General features: G+C 43.2%; 1 protein-coding gene across 3 annotated transcripts in view; it reads left to right on the top strand.

The window, feature by feature from the left end:
* The window catches only part of PTPRK (protein tyrosine phosphatase receptor type K), a 755,588-nt gene that overhangs the window by 451,154 nt on the left and 285,348 nt on the right, over positions 1-19,086 (top strand). The gene's annotated exons all lie outside the window — the stretch shown is intronic.

The raw sequence follows: 19,086 nt of genomic DNA, 5'->3' as shown, positions 1-19,086 counted from the left end.
AATCTAAGGTTGCAGGAAAAAGGAAAGTTTGTGTATGACATGTATTCTGAAGCTTTTGAAGCAAAACTAAACATTTTTGTGAAGCAAGTTAGTGAAGGCAACTTTAAACCTCTCACACTGCATTGTACTTAAATTTAAGGACGGGAATTTACAATTAAGTGTTGAAAGACACATGAAAGCACTGAACCTATTGCAGGTGGAATTCCAGAACAAATTCACTGATTGTCATAAGTATGGAAAGGAAATAAGAATGTTTTGGAATCCATTTGAAGTAGCACCAGAAGATGCAGGTAACTTTTCTTTCAGGTGAAACTAATGGATTTGCAAGCCAGTAAATAATCTTAGAGACCTTTACAAAGAAAACAGTATGTTAGATTTCTGTTGTGGTTTACCTAATATATTTATCAACCTAAAGAAATTTACTGCAGGCATGTTCACAGTCTTTGGCACCACATACATCTGTGAACAATCCCCCCCACCCTCCCAAGATTAAAATTGTGAAATCCAAGTGTAAATCAAGACATACAAATGAACATTTACATGGCATTTTAAGAATGTCTATCACAAACCTTGACTTGGGCATTATTGCCTTGGCCAACAGTCACAAAAATCACATTGACTAGATAAGCATGTGTAGCTAGAAAGGATTCCACAGTAAAATATTGTTCCAAAATGGATTGTATTCGAGTTAACATTTTTAATTGACCATTGGAGGTTTACTTTTGATTTAAATAGTACAGTTAATAAATACTCCTCCTCAGTGCAAAATATGTTGAATAGTTCTATAACTGTATAGCATGTTTAGTTACATAAAGGGGAGGATGTCAGTGTTAAGTTGCTTTAAGGGAACTATAACTGCTGAGTCATTGTTACAGGGGAGATTAAGTCACGAGAGTAACAGGTGCAGCTAATGGCACAATCAGTGTTAGGATTGGATGGCTGCACTATAATAGTGAAAGCCTTGCTCTCAGCATTTGTGGGTGATAAGAAGGAGCAGAAGGACGTGCGTGAGTGAGGAGGAACATCTTGACTGAAATACTGTTACTCTGGAGCATTGCATGGCTATTGATGTAATGTATGGACTGGATTCTTGACTTCTCTTCTTGGATATTGGCTTGGTACTGTATATTGGAAGGACTGCCTTTATGTGTATGAACCATTGGAGTGTCTGTGACTGCCTCTTACGTCTTAACCCAAAATACAACTGTTTACTGGCTGTTTGGAGTTTTGTCTCTTTATCACAGTTTCTGGAGTGCACTCTACAGTTTGCTCATACAAGGGAACTCCCCACGCATTCAAACTCTGTCAACGCCCACTCACCCAGCCTCAACAGATCCCTTTGGAGTTCCTCACAATCCTCTCTGGTTCTCACCACCCTGAACAATTTAGTGTCATCCGCAAACTTGGCCACTTCACTGCTCACTCCCAACTCTAAATCATTTATGAACAAGTTAAAGAGCATGGGACCCAGTACCGAGCCCTGCGGCACCCCACTGCTTACCGTCCTCCACTGCGAAGACTGCCCATTTATACTGACTCTCTGCTTCCTATTACTAAGCCAGTTTTTGATCCACAAGAGGACCTGTCCCTTTACTCCATGACTCTCAAGTTTTCTAAGGAGCCTTTGATGAGGAACTTTATCAAAAGCTTTCTGGAAGTCAAGGTAAACAACATCTATCAGGTCTCCTTTGTCCACATGTTTGTTCACCCTCTCAAAGAAATGTAACAGGTTAGTGAGGCAAGATCTTCCCTTGCAGAACCCATGCTGAGTCTTCCTCAATAACCCGTGTTCATCAATGTGCCTACTCATTCTGTCCTTGATAATGGTTTCTACCAACTTTCCCGGTATTGAAGTCAGACTGACTGGCCTGTAATTTCCCGGATCTCCTCTGGAACCCTTTTTAAAGATGGGGGTGACATTTGCTACCTTCCAGTCCTCAGGAACGGAGGCAGATTTCAATGAAAGATTACAGATTTTTGTTAGAAGATCCACAAGTTCAACTTTGAGTTCTTTCAGAACTCTCGGATGTATGCCATCCGGACCCGGTGACTTATTAGTTTTTAATTTGTCTATCAGTTGTAGGACCTCCTCTTTTGCCACCTCAATCTGACTCAGGTCTTTCAACACCCCTTCCAAAATTAGTGGTTCTGGGGCGGGCAAAAAGTTCTCGTCTTCCACAGTGAAGACGGAGGCAAAAAATTCATTTAGCTTCTCAGCCATTTCCCTATCCTCCTTCAGTAATCCTTTTACCCCATGGTCATCCAAGGGCCCCACTGCCTCCCTGGCTGGTTTCCTACTTCTAATATATTTGAAGAAAGTTTTATTGTTGGTCTTTATGTTTTTTGCAATATGCTCCTCATAGTCCCTTTTTGCCTGCCTGATCACAGTCTTGCATTTGATTTGCCACAGCCTGTGTAGCAGCTGCTGCACAGCCACAGTCAATCAGAAGCTCTGCCTAGGTCTGCTCCTTTTCTAAAAACACTTGGTGGGTGCCAGAAAAAGTGTTATGATGGGTGCAATGATGCCCACTGGCATATGTTGTGGACCCCTTGTCTAAGAAGTATAGAAACAGGCATGTTAATGCTGCAAGTCCATTTTCATAACTGAATTGTCAGATCAGCCTCTAGCCCATCAGATGTGTTCCTGTTTGTGTGTTCCCTTTCTGACTTGCCAACTAATGATATCTCCTCCAGGTTTGGAAAATTAACAATGTATCCAGATGGTTAATATGGAGAAGGTTGTGTTCTTTCAGTGTAAGGCACACAACTCTGGACTTCTTTTTTAAAAATTTCCTCATTTGAAGGCAATTAGAGAAACAGTGGACAAGTACAGGCAGGCTCGGGGAAGGACAAAACTAGAAACTTTGTCAGCAGTTCATTTCCAAAGGCAGCTGAGGGATACACTGCGTATATTGCATCTGTCTTTAGTCTAAATGTCCTACATGTTTGGCTCAGCGGGTATTACATTTTTCAGTTCCATATTGTACACCAGGTGGTGAGCTGCATTTTGTTGCTGTCAACAGTTGGAATCTCTCTCTCTCTTGGCTTGGCTTCGCGAACGAAGATTTAAGAAGGGTGCAATAGTCCACGTTTGCTGCAGGCTCGCTGGTGGCTGACAAGACCAATGTGGGACAGGCAGGTCCGGCCACAGCGGCTGCAGGGAAAAGTCTGATTTAGGGTTGGTCCTGTAGCAGTGCGATTCTTCCTCAATCTCCTTTTGTCCTCAAGACCAGCTATGCGTGTGTTCTCAAAGGAAGAGACAGCCTGGTGGATGGTGTGCCTCCATGCTTTGCGATCTGAGGCTAGGTCAGACCACTGGTGATGGTTGATGTGACAGGTGCTAAGGGATTTCTTCAAGGAGCCCTTGTACCTCTTCTTTGGTGCCCCTCTATTTCGATGGCCGGTGGAGAGTTCGCCATACAGGGCAATCTTGGGAAGGCGGTGGTTTTCCATCCTAGAAATATGCCCTGCCCAGCGCAGTTGCGTCTTCAACAGCAGTGCCTCGATGCTGGTAACCTCTGCCCGCTTGAGGACTTCAGTGTTGGTCACAAAGTCACTCCAGTGGATGTTGAGGATGGTGCGAAGGCAGCGCTGATGAAAGCGCTCAAGGAGTCGCAGGTGATGACGGTATAAAACCCACGATTCGGAGCCATAGATGAGGGTTGTCATCATAACCGCTTTGTAAACATTGATCTTTGTGCCTTTTTTCAGATGCTTGTTGCTCCACACTCTTTTGTGCAGTCGGCCAAATGCACGGTTTGCCTTTGCCAGCCTGTTGTCAATCTCCTTGTCGATCTTGGCATCTGAGGAGATGATGCACCCCAGGTAGCTGAACTGCTGGACTGTCTTCAGAACTGATTCACCCACAGTGATGCAGGGAGGGTGATAATCTTCCTGGGGTGCAGGCTGGTGGAGAACTTCTGTCTTCTTCAGACTAACTTCTAGGCCGAATAGCTTGGCAGCCTCTGCAAAGCAGGACGTCATATGCTGCAGAGCTGATACCGAGTGGGAGACGAGTGCAGCATCATCAGCAAACAGTAGCTCTCGGATGAGTTTTTCCATTGTCTTGGAGTGGGCCTTTAGTCGCCTCAGGTTGAACAGGCTGCCATCGGTGCGATAGCGGATGTAGACACCATCGTCCTCATCTAGATCTACTGCGGCTCTTTGAAGCATCATGCTAAAGAAGATCGTAAAGAGAGTTGGCGCGAGAACGCAGCCTTGCTTTACACCTGTGCCTATTGGGAAGGGCTCCGAGAGGTCGTTGCAGTGTCTAACTTGGCCTCGCTGGTCTTCGTGTAGCTGGATGATCATGCTGAGGAACCTTGGGGGACATCCTAAACGTTCCAAGATTTGCCACAGGCCTTTCCTGCTAACGGTATCGAAAGCTTTGGTAAGGTCGACAAAAGTCACATACAGACCCTTGTTCTGTTCCCTGCATTTCTCTTGGAGCTGCCTGAGAACAAATACCATGTCGGTGGTGCTCCTGTTAGCTCTGAAGCCGCACTGGCTCTCTGGGAGGAGTTCTTCTGCAATGGTGGGCACCAGTCTGTTCAGGAGTATTCTGGCAAGGATTTTGCCTGCGATGGAGAGCAGGGTTATCCCCCGGTAGTTGGAGCAGTCTGACTTTTCCACTTTGTTCTTGTATAGGGTGATGATGATTGCATCGCGAAAGTCCTGTGGTAATTTGCCTTGTTCCCAGCAGGTGACAAGTACTTTGTGAAGTGAGCTATGTAGTACTGTGCCCCCATGCTTCCAGATCTCTGGTGGAATTCCATCAACTCCTGCTGCCTTGCCACTTTTCAGTTGCTTGATGGCTTTAACAGTCTCTTCTAGGGTGGGGATCTCATCCAACTCTGTTTTCACCGGTTGAAGTGGGGTGAGGTGGATTGCTGAATCTTGAACTACGCGGTTGGCACTGAAGAGAACCTGAAAATACTCCGACCACCGGTTCAGTATGGATGCCTTGTCTGTGAGGAGCACTTGGCCGTCTGCACTATGCAAGGGACTCTGAGCCTGATATGATGGACCATATACTGCCTTCAGGGCTTCGTAGAACCCTCTTAAATCACCAGTGTCTGCACACAGCTGGGTTCTCTCTGCGAGCTTGGTCCACCACTCGTTCTGAATGTCTCGAAGCTTGCGCTGGAGGTTGCTACATGCAGCGCGAAAGGTTGCTTTTTTCCCAGGACAGGAGGGCTGAGCAAGATGTGCTTGGTAGGCAGATCTCTTTTTTGCCAGTAATTCTTGGATCTCTTGATTGTTCTCATCAAACCAGTCCTTGTTCTTCCTTGTGGAGAACCCGAGGACTTCTTCAGAGATCTGCAGGACGGTAGTTTTTAGGTGTTCCCAGAGTGCTTCTGGAGAAGGGTCTGTGGGGCAACTGAGGTCCTCAATTCTTGACTGGAGTTTTGCCTGGAAGGCAGCTTTAACTTCGGCTGACTGAAGGCTGCCAACTTGAAACTTCCTCCGAGGGATACCTCCTCTCCTCGGTGTGGGTTTAAAGTGAAGACGGAGATTGCAGCGTACAAGACGATGATCCGTATGACATTCTGCGCTGGGCATTACTCGGGTGTGTAAGACATCTCGAAGGTCTCTCTGGCGCACCAGAATGTAGTCGATAAGGTGCCAATGCTTGGACCGTGGGTGCATCCAGGTTGTCTTCAGACTGTTCTTCTGCTGGAAGATAGTGTTGGTGATAGTGAGCTGGTGCTCCATGCAGAATTCTAGCAGGTGGCGCCCGTTGTCATTGCAGTTGCCAATGCCGTGTTTGCCAAGTACTCCTTTCCAGGCTTCCGAGTCTTTACCTACTCTGGCATTGAAGTCGCCAAGGATGATCACCTTGTCCTCTGTAGGGGTCTTCCGTACGAGGTTGCGTAGATCAGCATAGAACTTGTTCTTTTCTGCAGGATCTGCTTGAAGGGTTGGGGCATACACACTGAAGAGTGTTGCATGCTGCTTGTTTTGAAGTGGGAGGCGCATGGACATGATGCGATCTGAGTGACCTGTTGGAAGGTTTTCGAGTTTGGAGGCAATGGAGTTCCTGACCATGAAGCCAACGCCAGAAAGGCGGCTCTCAGCCTTTGACTTACCCGACCAGTAGAGGGTATAGCCAGCACCGTGTTCTTGAAGACTACCTTCCTCAGGGAAACGGACCTCACTGAGAGCTGCTATGTCGATATTCAACCTGAGAAGTTCGTGGGCAACTAGAGCAGAGCGTCGTTCAGGGCGACCACTGCCTACTGTGTCAAGCATGGTTCTGATGTTCCAATACGCAAGCTTTAGTCTTTGCACACTTTGTGAGGCAGGTGCATGCCTTTTCTTTGTTGTTATTTTTCGACCGCAAGTAAGGATGCCCGTTGACCGCGGCTAGCCAACTGGGGTGGGGGAGACGAGCTTTGTTTAGGCCACCTTTTCTAGGCCCCTCTCCGTGTGGAGCAAGCAGTGCTGTCCCTAGATAAGGCTGCTTGGTCGTTCAGGGTGCTGCCGAAAGATGCTTTCGTCTCCGGGTTAGCATCAGGCGACCAATATCCTGAACCGCCTACATGCAGGATCGGGACTGCGGCTTCCAGTGGCACCTTCCACCTGCCATTTCGCCCCTTGCCTATCGCTGCAGGACTTGATGCGTTGTGGGTTGTGTGTGTGGATATGCCCTTCAGGCCTGCGCAGAGGAATTTTTTAGGTGAAGCGCAGTGTGCGCGGTACTGGCTTCACCCTTTCACCTGGGGGTCATCTGCCATGGCCCAGTAAGCCGGGACGCCGGCAGTGAGTCCTCCAGGTGGTAGGTGTTACATTAACGAGCTCTATCTGCCCGGGTTTGATGTTAGAGTTTTCCTTCTCTTAGGCTGACGAGGTTGGTGGGCCCAGCCTGCCCATCCGGTTATACCGCCGGACAATTCGGTCGCACCATGACGTAGCAAACTCTGTGAAAACGGGGGGGACCAGCGAGAAGGTGTTGCTACGGATGCAGTAATGCAGGAGAGGCCATTGCAGTGACCATCTGCCAGGCATAGCCAGACAGTGACCACGCGGCGTTCACTACACCGGGAGAGGAGAGGCTATGTATTGCGCATGCACTTTCCCTGGGGGGGGTAGGATTCCCAGAGGGAGCCCACCCCCCACCACCCCCACAGTTGGAATAGTAGACTTAGAACTGTTCATCTTTGGCATAAGTGTAATTCCTAATGGAAACATGTGAAGTCATAATACGAATTAAAAGCGTCACAGTGTCTTATAGTTTCTTTTTCAGAAGTTCAGGAGAATTTGTACAATTGAAGGATAAGATTAAGGAATCCCTTATCTGAATAATATTTGCAGAGGCAAAAAGAGCAGCAACCCCATACCATTGGGGGGGGGGGACCTCTTTGTTGCCATAATGATGAGGGAATTTCTCATTCCCCAGGTTGCAGTGAAAGGCAATGTTTTAAACTTCTCATTTCAGGGAGTGTGCTAATTTGTGAAGTGAAAGTTCAGAATGATTTGTGGAGAGGATTACCCAGTACTGCTGTCTGGGAAAAAAAGAGCTAAAGGCAAAAATCCATATTCCTCCTGTGTTTTATTTTCTGCTGAGCTACTAGGATCTTGAAGCCGCTTAGTGACTTGAAAATTGGCAGACCTGGCTGTTGATTAACCAGGCTTCTCTGTGTTCATTAGTGTACAGTCCTAGCATTAATACATAATGTGATCTACTTGTAAAGGTCTAAATGAACAGTGAAGTGATCAGAAAGCACTTGTTTCAACTAATCTCTATTTGATCAGTGTAATTTTTTGGCATCCCATAGTACTCATTAATGAAACATAATTCTGCAGGTTTTATTTTGATGACATAGCCAGAGTCTGATAATAAAGACTGTATTGTATGTGTGTGTGTGTGTGTGTGTGTGTGTGTGAATGGTACACTCCTATCTGGGATGGTCATCCTCTTCCACCAAGCGTGCATCTTCAGACAGGACACACATGGAGAAGTGAGGGTCACTGGGGTCACAGCCAGATTGCTCTCACATTCAATTACTCCAATGAGAGCAATCTGGCTGTGACATCTGTCACCCCATTGATTGCTAGGGTTGATTTGGCTGATCTTGCTGGCTAGGCAGGTGTCCCCTACCTCCCTCACTTCTCCATGTGCGTCCTTTCTGAAGCTGCACACTTGGTGGAAGAGGATGACCATTCCAGATAGGAGTGTACCATTCTTTGGTCAAGGGTATATGCAATAATTTATAACAGTAATCTTCACATCACTGTTTAAAATTGAATTCTATTAACAGTAACCCAGACCCAAGTCAGAAAGTAATGACTTGTATTTAGTTTTTTATTATCTTTTAAATCTACCCCGTTTCAAGTGGACTGAGTGGAAGTGATCATTGTTAATACACCTTTCCACTGTACACCCTAAAGATGCTGTTCTCAAGAGCCCCTGTAATAGCATGGGATGCTATAGAAAGCAGAAGTGGTCAAAAGAGATTACATGCAAGGGTTGGAGACTTATCATCAATGTTTTCCCCTTTTTCATCATGCCTTCTGTACAGCCCTACATGGGGACTGCAGGTCTGCCACAAATGTTTGAAAAGCTCTTGACATCATGAGGCATTTTCCTGGTCAGCATGGTTCCTGTTAATGACACCTGTACAAAGGGTAGGAGAATGCCTCCCTCCCCCCATTCTTTCTTCACTGTGGCTAAAGAAGGACATCTCTGTCTCTCACATGTCTCTTGTAGAAAATAAGAAGAGCTCCAGTTGCAAAGTGACTTTGCTCTATCTCCAACTTCAGACTGATGGCTTTGAAAACCCTGTTCAAAAACTGAACAGGGTGGCACAGAGAGTTAGCCATGACTTCTTCCTGCTCAGTCTTGGAGAAGGTCATGATGCTTCAAGATGTATTGTATCTAGGAAGTTCACCCCTAAGACATGCAGGGAAAAGGGTTTGTGCCTGACAAAAAGCTGTGTTATGTAAATACATCTCAAAAGGAACACAGCTGGCTCTGGGAAAAGTCAGAGGAGAAAGTGTCTGAAAGACTGGCTAGAGCAGGGGTGTCAAATGTCCAGCCCATGGACCTGATCCGTCTCCCAGAGGGCTTCTATGCAGCCTACTATAGTCTGCTTCCTTCTCCCTGTCTCCTGTTTCTATTGTCACCATTTTTGTTTTTCTCCATGGGATTGAGGCAGCTGAGCAAAGCAGCCTCTCCTCCCACCCTGTTGTTCCCCAAGGGAGGGGGAGGGAGGAGGAGTCTCAGCCAATGGAGAAGCTTGTCTCTGTTGCACGGCTGTGTGACTGAGAGAACCTGGCTCAACTAAAGCTCTGCCAATAAAAGCTAGAGGCTCCCTCAATCACACAGCAGATCTACACAGCCAAGCTCCTTCACTGGCTGAGGTTCCTTCTCCATCCCCCTCTTGGGGAAGAAAAAGACACTGCTTTGCTTGGCTGCCTCAATCCCACATGAAAAATACAAAAAGCACCTCTAAGACCAACAGAGTTTTGTTCAATATAAGAGATTTTTTTTGCTTGCTTCTCTCTCTCTCTCTCTCTCTCTCTCTCTCTGTTGTTAAGCTGGTTTTGCCAGGGTTTTACTGGTTGTAACTGGGTCCCCTTCTCCTTTTCATTGTATTCATGCCCTCATGATCCAATCTTTCTCAGTAGGAAAGCAATGTGAACTGTTTAGATGAGGATAACAAGAAGCTAGTGATGTGGAGACTGGGGATTTTGACCTAGATAGTAGACTGATAGTGACCACTATACATTGCTGTTTCTCTGTTCTTGCACCACCTTATTAAAGTTGCAGTTATTTTTCTGGGGAAGACTGTAGCTTTGTAAATAAACACATAGCCCTCAGTCTGTGTCATGGTGCCTTCACATGTTCTTGATCAGCACATGAAGCAACTTATGTATAAAAGCTCACAATGCCCAGCCATTTCATGTTTTCCCCTGCGTCCTAGGGCACAGAACACTGACCATGAGATTTCCATAAAAAATGGCAATAAATCAGAGGTATGTTTACAACTTACAGATACACACCTGAACAATATAGTCAAGATTGATATTTTGATGCAGTAATTCAGAGCAAGTGGAGTCAGTTATCACAAACTGTTTAATAAACAAAATATTGTAAAAGTGCTAATGTTTTAAGCATGTTTTATTTAAAGTTTTTTTAAAAATAGTTGTGTTTGTGCCCTTTATAAAGTTTACATAGCCACTACCTGGCATTACATTTGATGTCACCCAGCCCGACAAAGCCTCATTTATGTCAGATCCTGCCCTTATAACAAATGAGTTTGACATCACTAGGCTAGAGCTTCCTCAGTCCATCTGAGGCTGACCCTAGCATAAATTCTGGCTTTACTATTCTGAGCTTTACAGTTCTGAGCTCAATTCAAAGACCACACCCACCACCTTGGAGCCAGCTGAGGCCTCCCAACCAAAAAAAGCAAAGGCTAAGACCAGGAGTTGACTAGGAAATGAAAACAGCCATGGAGCAAGTCAAGCTGAGTGGCTGCTACTCAACTTTGCGGGGCTGATCATGGGCATTAGCTCACCCACTGTACCATCACCCAAACCTGCAGCACTCCAGAAGACAGTTGGTGAGCTGACACAAACTATCACTGCTGATGAAGGGTGCATGCCGAACAGCATCATGGGCTTGATCACAGTTGCTGGGGCTTGACATAAGAACATAAGAGAAGCCATGTTGGATCAGGCCAACGGCCCATCAAGTCCAACACTCTGTGTCACACAGTGGCAAAAAATTTTATATACACACATACACTGTGGCTAATAGCCACTGATGGACCTGTGCTCCATATTTTTATCTAAACCCCTCTTGAAGGTGGCTATATTTGTGGCCGCCACCACCTCCTATGGCAGTGAATTCCACATGTTAATCACCCTTTGGGTGAAGAAGTACTTCCTTTTATCCGTTTTAACCTTTCTGCTCAGCAATTTCATCGAATGCCCACGAGTTCTTGTATTGTGAGAAAGGGAGAAAAGTACTTCTTTCTCTACTTTCTCCATCCCATGCATTATCTTGTAAACCTCTATCATGTCACCCCGCAGTCGACGTTTCTCCAAGCTAAAGAGTCCCAAGCGTTTCAACCTTTCTTCATAGGGAAAGTGCTCCAGCCCTTTAATCATTCTAGTTGCCCTTCTCTGGACTTTCTCCAATGCTATAATATCCTTTTTGAGGTGCGGCGACCAGAACTGCACACAGTACTCCAAATGAGACCGCACCATCGATTTATACAGGGGCGTGATGATACTGGCTGATTTGTTTTCAATTCCCTTCCTAATAATTCCCAGCATGACGTTGGCCTTTTTTATTGCAGACGCACACTGTCTTGACATTTTCAGTGAGTTATCTACCACGACCCCAAGATCTCTCTCTTGGTCAGTCTCTGCCAGTTCACACCCCATCAACTTGTATTTGTAGCTGGGATTCTTGGCCCCAATGTGCATTACTTTGCACTTGGTCACATTGAACCGCATCTGCCACGTTGACGCCCACTCACCCAGCCTCAACAGATCCCTTTGGAGTTCCTCACAATCCTCTCTGGTTCTCACCACCCTGAACAATTTAGTGTCATCCGCAAACTTGGCCACTTCACTGCTCACTCCCAACTCTAAATCATTTAAAGTTGGGAGTGACTGTGCTCACTTCTGGCCATTAGTGGTCCATGGGTAAATTTCTGTGTAAGTTAAATGGCCAGTCTACTCTTGGGTAAGAGAAAATCTCTTATAAAAGTAATCTCATTTGTTTTATGTTAAATCCAAGCCTTCATAGAAATACAAATTGGAGCCGCTTGCTGCCCTCAATTCGAGAAAAAAAAATAGTCCAACCCCACTTTCAAAGACTCACTGTTCAACTCCTCACTCTGATCATCAGTCCGCTCTTTCAGTCTCCAAAAGTGAAATCTTGGATTGCAAAGAGCCCTCAATGGCCATTTTCTTCTTTCCCTCCATTTCCAGCTTTCCAAACAGCTCCACAACTGGGCTTGAGGGCCCGGTCAGAGTTGGTTCCATCCAACCCATGTCCACAAAGCTGCTGGGGTTACATCATGGTCCTCAGAGCTGATAACTTACAGTATGTCTCTCCATGTTACTCTTTCTGTGAGTATGGTACAAGGGCATCCCTCAGCACTACCCTCTCCATACTACTATTCTGATGCGACACCATTTAGACACAGATGTCTCAGACCATCAGCCATGGCCTGGATCAGAAGCCAATCAGGACAGCCTCTCAGAAGGACAAGATGCAGATCTGAAATCATGCCCTCAGTACCATGAATCCAGCTCTGACTTCAAGATCGCATTGGAACCATCACCCTCCAATCCAGTAGCAGATCCTTCTGTGCATTCTCAGTGAAGGGCTCTGCTTAAACATGGGAGAGCTGGTCGTAATGTAAAAAAATTGAAGTGACTTGTTCCACTCCTCCTGCAATGACCCAGTGTTTAAAACCCTTCATTCTGAGCATGTTGGGGCTTTGGCTTTCCTTACAGTGCAGGGCATGTTGGAGATCAAAGTAAATATCTGGGCCAAACCTGCCTTTACACCAGGGGTCCTCAAACTACGGCCCACGGGCCAGATGCGGCCCGCTGAGGATGTTTATGCGGCCCGCCGGGTTATGGCAAAATCAGACCAGAAGTGACGTTCGACCTAAACTCGCGTTAGCAACGCACACTTCCGGCACTGGGCTGAGGCGGCGGAGACAGAGTGTGAGGTGATACCGAGGTGAGGTGAGTTCCCAGGCCGAGGTGTGTGGTGTGGGGAAGGGAAAGAGATGCAGAAGACAGAGAACTGACGGCCCGTGGCCTTGTACAGTAACGGCAGTCCGGCCCTCCAACAGTCTGAGGGACAGTGAACTGGCCCCCTATTTAAAAAGTTTGAGGACCCCTGCTTTACACCATCTACCTCCAAAAAATGGAAAATATACATGGTCTTTTTATTCACTTATCCCAGTGCCAACTCCATGATTACTAAGGATCTGCAGAGAAAAGGGTACTCAAAGGGGTTTGTTCATACTGCCTCTTTAGGCAAGGAAGGCAGAAAACTATATATTTGGGACCATAAGGTGTACGTTTCTTCTTCCCCATCTTTTATAATTGCTGATTATAAAGCTATAATGGGACGATACCAATTCTTTATATGGGAAAACATAAGCTCTTACCTTCAGTTTATCCCAGACAAGAAAAAGAGATTAGCCAAGGAGTTGCAGGGAGAAACTATTTGGCTCTCAAAGCAACAGAACAATATGATTCCCTCATGTTGTGAATTGTACTTCTGGCTCCTGCAGTCACATGGAGGAGACATGCCTGACCAGGGGTAACCAAATTTGCTTAACATAAGAGCCACAAAGAATAAACATCAACTGTTTGAGAGACGAAAGACATAAGCATCAGATGTTTGAGGGAGGGAAGGCAGGCAGGCAGGCAAATATGATGGAGGAGAGAGGAGGTAGGGAGGGGTGGAAAGAAAGCAACTTTAACTTTAAATGCATTTAAATGAATCTAAGCCACCTGCTGGCTTGGCTTGGAGAAGCAATTTAAAGAGAGAAATGCCTTCTCCAAGCTGGCTGTCGAGGTGGTAGGGGCTTTGAGATCCACACAATATGTGTGGAAGCCACAGTTTGGCAACCCCTGTAGTAGATGAAAGACTTTCAAGCTTGTAGATTCCTTACCCAAGTTTTCCCTTAGACCTCCCTTCAGTTATGAATAAGATACTTACAACAAAGGAACCATTTTAAGTTATATAATGATGCTGAAAGGAAATGTGCACCCTCTTTCTGAGGTCTGAGCACCCCGTCTTTTCCAGTGCTTCCTGTTTTAACTATTTCAAGCTTTCAAAGACTTTATTTTCACACATAATGTCTTATCTCTTAATGAATTATTTGGCAGATTCTCAGATAGTCTGATTGCATAAAGTCTGCCCATGTGGAAATGCAAAGACGGAAACACCCATTCTTATTCAGTTGTGATTTATATTCTCTAAGATCATCTTTTATTTCTCCATTGAAACATTGTATATGTTGTTTTTGAAATAATAATCCACCATTGATTGGTTGTGTAACCTTGCAAATCAATATTAATTCAGGGCATAATTTTTGTATTTATTATGTATAGTTTTTGTGGGAGGGGGGTTACTGTACACATACAGCAACAGATCTAATAACTTTGGGGAAAGCCTTATAAATGGATACTTGAGTCTCTATGGATTTGTTTGTGAGTTTCAAACATCATAGTAGATGTAATGTGGGAGGAACAGAGGAACTTATTTTGAACTTCATGGGAATGAAGGTGCTACTGGATTCAAATATTTATAATGTATGAAGAGAGTTTAACACAAACCCAACTTTTTACCATTAACTTGTGTTTAAAGATACAGAAACTTTCAAGTCACTTTCAGTATGAAAGTAAACTCTGTAATGTTGAATTTATAATAGGGAAATATGTGATCGCTCAAGTTGTAGAATAAGAAATGAGATTCATTAAGAAGAAAGTTAATTAGGTAACTTCAAAACTCCCCCCTGATATATAGGGATTGCATGCTTCAGTTGTCACTTAGTGTACATTTGGGATTTCTGGTTGTGCCACACCTCTGGCTCTGATAGAATGTTGTGTTCCGAAGAATATTAATAATGCTGCAGAACAATTACTGGTTCGTTAAATAACTGATTAAAATTCATGCATAATTTGCTGCAACATGAACAGACTATATAAATGTCTCTTTGTATTCAAGGGCTTGAAAATAAAACATATATGCTAATATAAGAATTTTCTTTCCTTCTGATATAAGAATAATGTAATGTGCAGTGATACATTAGCCTTATGAATGCAGTTTTACCCATAATAATTATGCCATTATTCAAAGTATAGATTTCTAATCATAGCATCCATTTTGAGGCATTAAGAATGTTGAAGATACAGTAGTCTGTCAGTGGTACACTCAGGTAGTTTTAAATTTGGGAAATAAAAGTCTTCTACCTTTTCCCTTTAGATGGTAATGTGAATCACACACTTTGGAAGCAAAGGATGGAATCAAGGCCTTTTTTTGAGCAGGAACCCACAGGAATGCAGTTCTGGCTGGCTTGGTGTCAGGGGGTGTGGCCTAATGTGCAAATAAGTTCCTGCTGGACTTTTTCTAAAAAGCCTTGTGTGAAACAATGGTGACATCAGGGGGTGTAGCCTAATATTCAAATGAATTCCTGCTGGGCTTTTTCTACAAAAAAGCCCTGGATGGAATCAACATTCAACAAATTGGTTTCATCCCATCCTGCTGTACTAAAGGAAGTAATTTTATTTACAAAGATATAAAAATTCAAATTTCTATTCCTTTCTAAGAGGCTTGTACAAAGTCAGATTCTGAATGCTTTTCAAAAACAGGACCTCCCCATACTTTCTCAGAAGTGTGAAGTTCCAGTATTTTCCATTTCCATTTTAATCTTTTCCAAGAACAATTTCATTGGATGCCTATGAAATAACTGGCAAATTTTGTCAGAGCCAAGTAGAAAATATTTAAATGTTTCACTTGGCCCTTATTCTTTGCTTCTCTTATTATATTAAATTTTTTTAATGTTAGTGGATTATTTTTGCAGTCATCTGCAATCTTTATCTTTTTTTTTTAAGCATGAATATACCACTTTTACAACAGTATCTCAGGAGAACAGCCCTGTAATGGAGACCCTTGCAACATCATGATTGACCAATGGAATCTCAGTGTCAGTATTTATTTTAGGGAAGGAACTTCTGGAAAGTGACTGGCCAAGAAGTATAAGTATACTACCTTCCAACATTCTGCAAGCATTATTAGAAGAGAATCTGAAATTGATGAACCAGTCTCAATCAAACTACATAGGTTTTTTTGCGTGCGTTTGTGTTGCAGACATTCTGATTGCCAAGAGAGAAACAGTATGTGTGCTACTCATCAACTAGGCAATTAGGACTTCTTCTTGGGTGTTGCTGAGTGTCAAAAACAGTGTTTCTCACCCATGCCATAATAGTAAACTGTTGAGTAGGTGGTGCATAGTACTGTTCTTTGGAAGAGGGTGAGGTAGATGTTGTTAACAGTGTTTTTGAAACATTACATCTGAAAATGGAAAAGTACTTGCATCATTCCCTGCCCTTGCTTTTATAAAGTGAGTGCAAAAAGCAATTAATGGTGGGTCTCGCATATGTTTGTGTGGTGCAAATAAACTCACCCTTTAAGAACTACCCTCAGTTTAGAACTACACTTTTGTAAGATACATGTTATATATCACCACATATAGTTGTCAAGATTTTTAACTGCCACACAGATGATGACTTTTCCCATACAGTATGAGTTTTGTGGCTTATGGTTTTTTTTGTGTTATATGCGTTGGAGGGTATCCTGTGGTTATGAGGAAGCAAAATTGGGTATTGAGGTCATTTTCGTCCTCCACAGTAAATTTTTTCACTGTAACAGCGCAAACCTGGATTTTATGGACAGGTTATATTATATAAGCTTCAATCTCTAGTTTTGCATTGTGTGGACTTCTAAATATTTTAAAAGAAATAACACATGTTTCACTGATAGAATAGTGTGAATTTTGATAATGCTGTGTAACATCTTACATTTGGCCAGGCCTTATTTTGGGCAAGAGCTCACAGGATCAGTGCTCTGAAACCTCTATATTTTATTGTGCTCTTCCTTTCTTGTCCTCTTGCTACCCCAAATACTTGCTTATGAGCTCCATTTTTCAAACCCCCTGTGAGAATTTTGCTGAAGTCTAAGATTTGACAAACTTTCTAATATTTTTCCCACAAAAAATGGGAAAATAACCAAAATATATAAAGCAGACACATGAAAATCTTCATCACACCACTGTAGCCACATAGGAGAAACTTTAAAAGTATGATGGGAGTAAGGTTTTATTATGACAATTGTAATTCAAGAAGGATTTTAAGGTAGATGCTGAGCTGATAAAATTTAGTACATCTTCTGGTGATGTCAGGGGTTTGTGGCATATGCAAATAAGTTGTGCTAATGAGCTCCAGCAACTCTTTTTTCTATGAAATGACCCCTGCACTTGACATAATTTGGGCCTCAACCATGTCCTAGTCTGGCCATGCATTAATGTCCTTTCCAAGAAATAATATTCACTTGAGAAACATCATTTTGTATTCACATTGCAACTTTGATGTGCTATGATGCAGTAGTATGAACAAGGAATATCTGGATATAAGGACTATCTGATGATCTACAACTGCAGATCAACCACTGACCATCTCCAGATTCTCATTAACAGAGACCGTTTATTCCTTTTTCATCAGACTTCCTTAATGAGACATTTGGAGTGTGTTCCAAGCTCTCATAAGACTTTTGAATTAATTACATTATTGTCTCCTCAGTGTAAAAGTTCTCCATCCAGTTTTCTTTTTAAGTTTCTTTTTGTACATTGGGAAGCCAAAAAAAAGTGCTACTGTATTTAGTTAGCTCTTTTGGTGGGATTGGCTAAACATTTATTTCCACAGCTTTTGTTGTTAATTGTTACAGTGCACCAGAGAAAGAAAGGGGGGAAAAGCATGATGAGTGAATTTTAGAAATGAAGAATGATAACCACCAGCCCTCATTTTGGGCAGGAGCTCACAGGACTGGAGCTCCAGAACCTCTAAATGTTGTGTTCTTTTTTTCCCCCTCCCCCCACCCCATACTTGCTTCTGGGCTTCATTGTTCAAACCCCCTGTGAGAATTCTGCTGAATTCTAAGATTTGACAAACTTTCTAATATTTTTCCCACAAAAAATGGGAAGATAACCAAAAACATATAAAGATGGAAATCTTCATCATGCCACTGTGGTCTCATAGGAGAAAGTAATTTAAAAAGTATGATGGGAGTATGGTTTTATTATGACAACTATCATTCAAAAAGCATTTTAAAGTAAATGAGCTGATATAATTTAGTACATCTTCCAGTGATGTCAGGGGTGTGTGGCATATGCAAATGAGTTGTTCTAATGAGCTCTGGTACCTCTTTTTCTATGAAATGACCCCTGACAACCACAGCCAACCTTCATTCTTAAATACACTTGAAAATACGTTTGCTGACTTAAAAACCACAGAGACGTCTCTGATGTAATAACATTGTTGAATGAATAGCGCGAGACAACTTTAAAAAATGCACTTGCATGTTTTGTTCACATTGGCTACAGGTTTGCAAGAAGAGAAAGTAACACAACTATCCAGAACACATACCAGGTACTAGTTAATTCAAAAGAATACTTTAAACAGGCAATGTAATTTTTTGCTTGAAAATTCATAATCATATTATTGTTTTAATGCAGTGACACTTTTTTATTAAATGTGATCTAAAGAATTCTTGTTCTTAGTAGAGGAATTACGATATTATTAAAGAGACTGACATTGGATGATAGAGATGCATACAGTGGACTAAAGAGACCTATGCTCTTATACTGAGATTGAGAAAGGAGGGGAAAGTGAAAAAGGCACTTAACCAGTGGAAGAATTTTGAATGATAGGTGGAGTATAATGCCTGGCTTTCAGCTGTTTCGCATCAGAATCACAAAATGCCATGTTAGTTGGTTTCATACCCAGTGATCTGCTCCTAATCAGGTATGCTTATCTAGAAATAATGGCTCCTGCAGAAAAAATAAATGTCTTTAGTATGGTAGTAAGGTACACATAGATGCAGCAGCCAAGGAGAAATGCTAGCAGGAATAGTGTCTTGGTGTAAGAAATATAAAACCATTTTTCCAAAGTGGGTACAGAGATGAACTTATGTACCAAGTTTCTATATGTTAAGACAAAAATAATCATTTTTTAAAAAAACCTAGGACATTTGCAATTTTAGAAATTCAGAATACCAATGTTGTGTATCAGCCCGCGAAACCACAACTGGCCCACCCAAGGCTTGAATGAAGCCCTCCAGACTCTTTTGTCTTCCTCCCCCTCCTGTCTTTACCCTCTGAAGCTTTGAGGGTGCCGATGTTCCCTACTCTTTCTGCCTTGTCTGACTGCAGCATGAAACAGAGCTACAAAGAAAATATGAATATGGGGTGGATTTTCCATTAAGGTCTCTGTACCGAGATAGAACCCAGAGAACTTAATAGAAAATCCATTCCACATTTTCAT

The sequence above is a fragment of the Heteronotia binoei genome, chromosome 1, assembly GCF_032191835.1.
Source record: "Heteronotia binoei isolate CCM8104 ecotype False Entrance Well chromosome 1, APGP_CSIRO_Hbin_v1, whole genome shotgun sequence".
NCBI lineage: Eukaryota > Metazoa > Chordata > Lepidosauria > Squamata > Gekkonidae > Heteronotia > Heteronotia binoei.
Note: the sequence above shows the minus strand (reverse complement) of the source record. Positions and strands in the feature narration are given on the sequence as shown.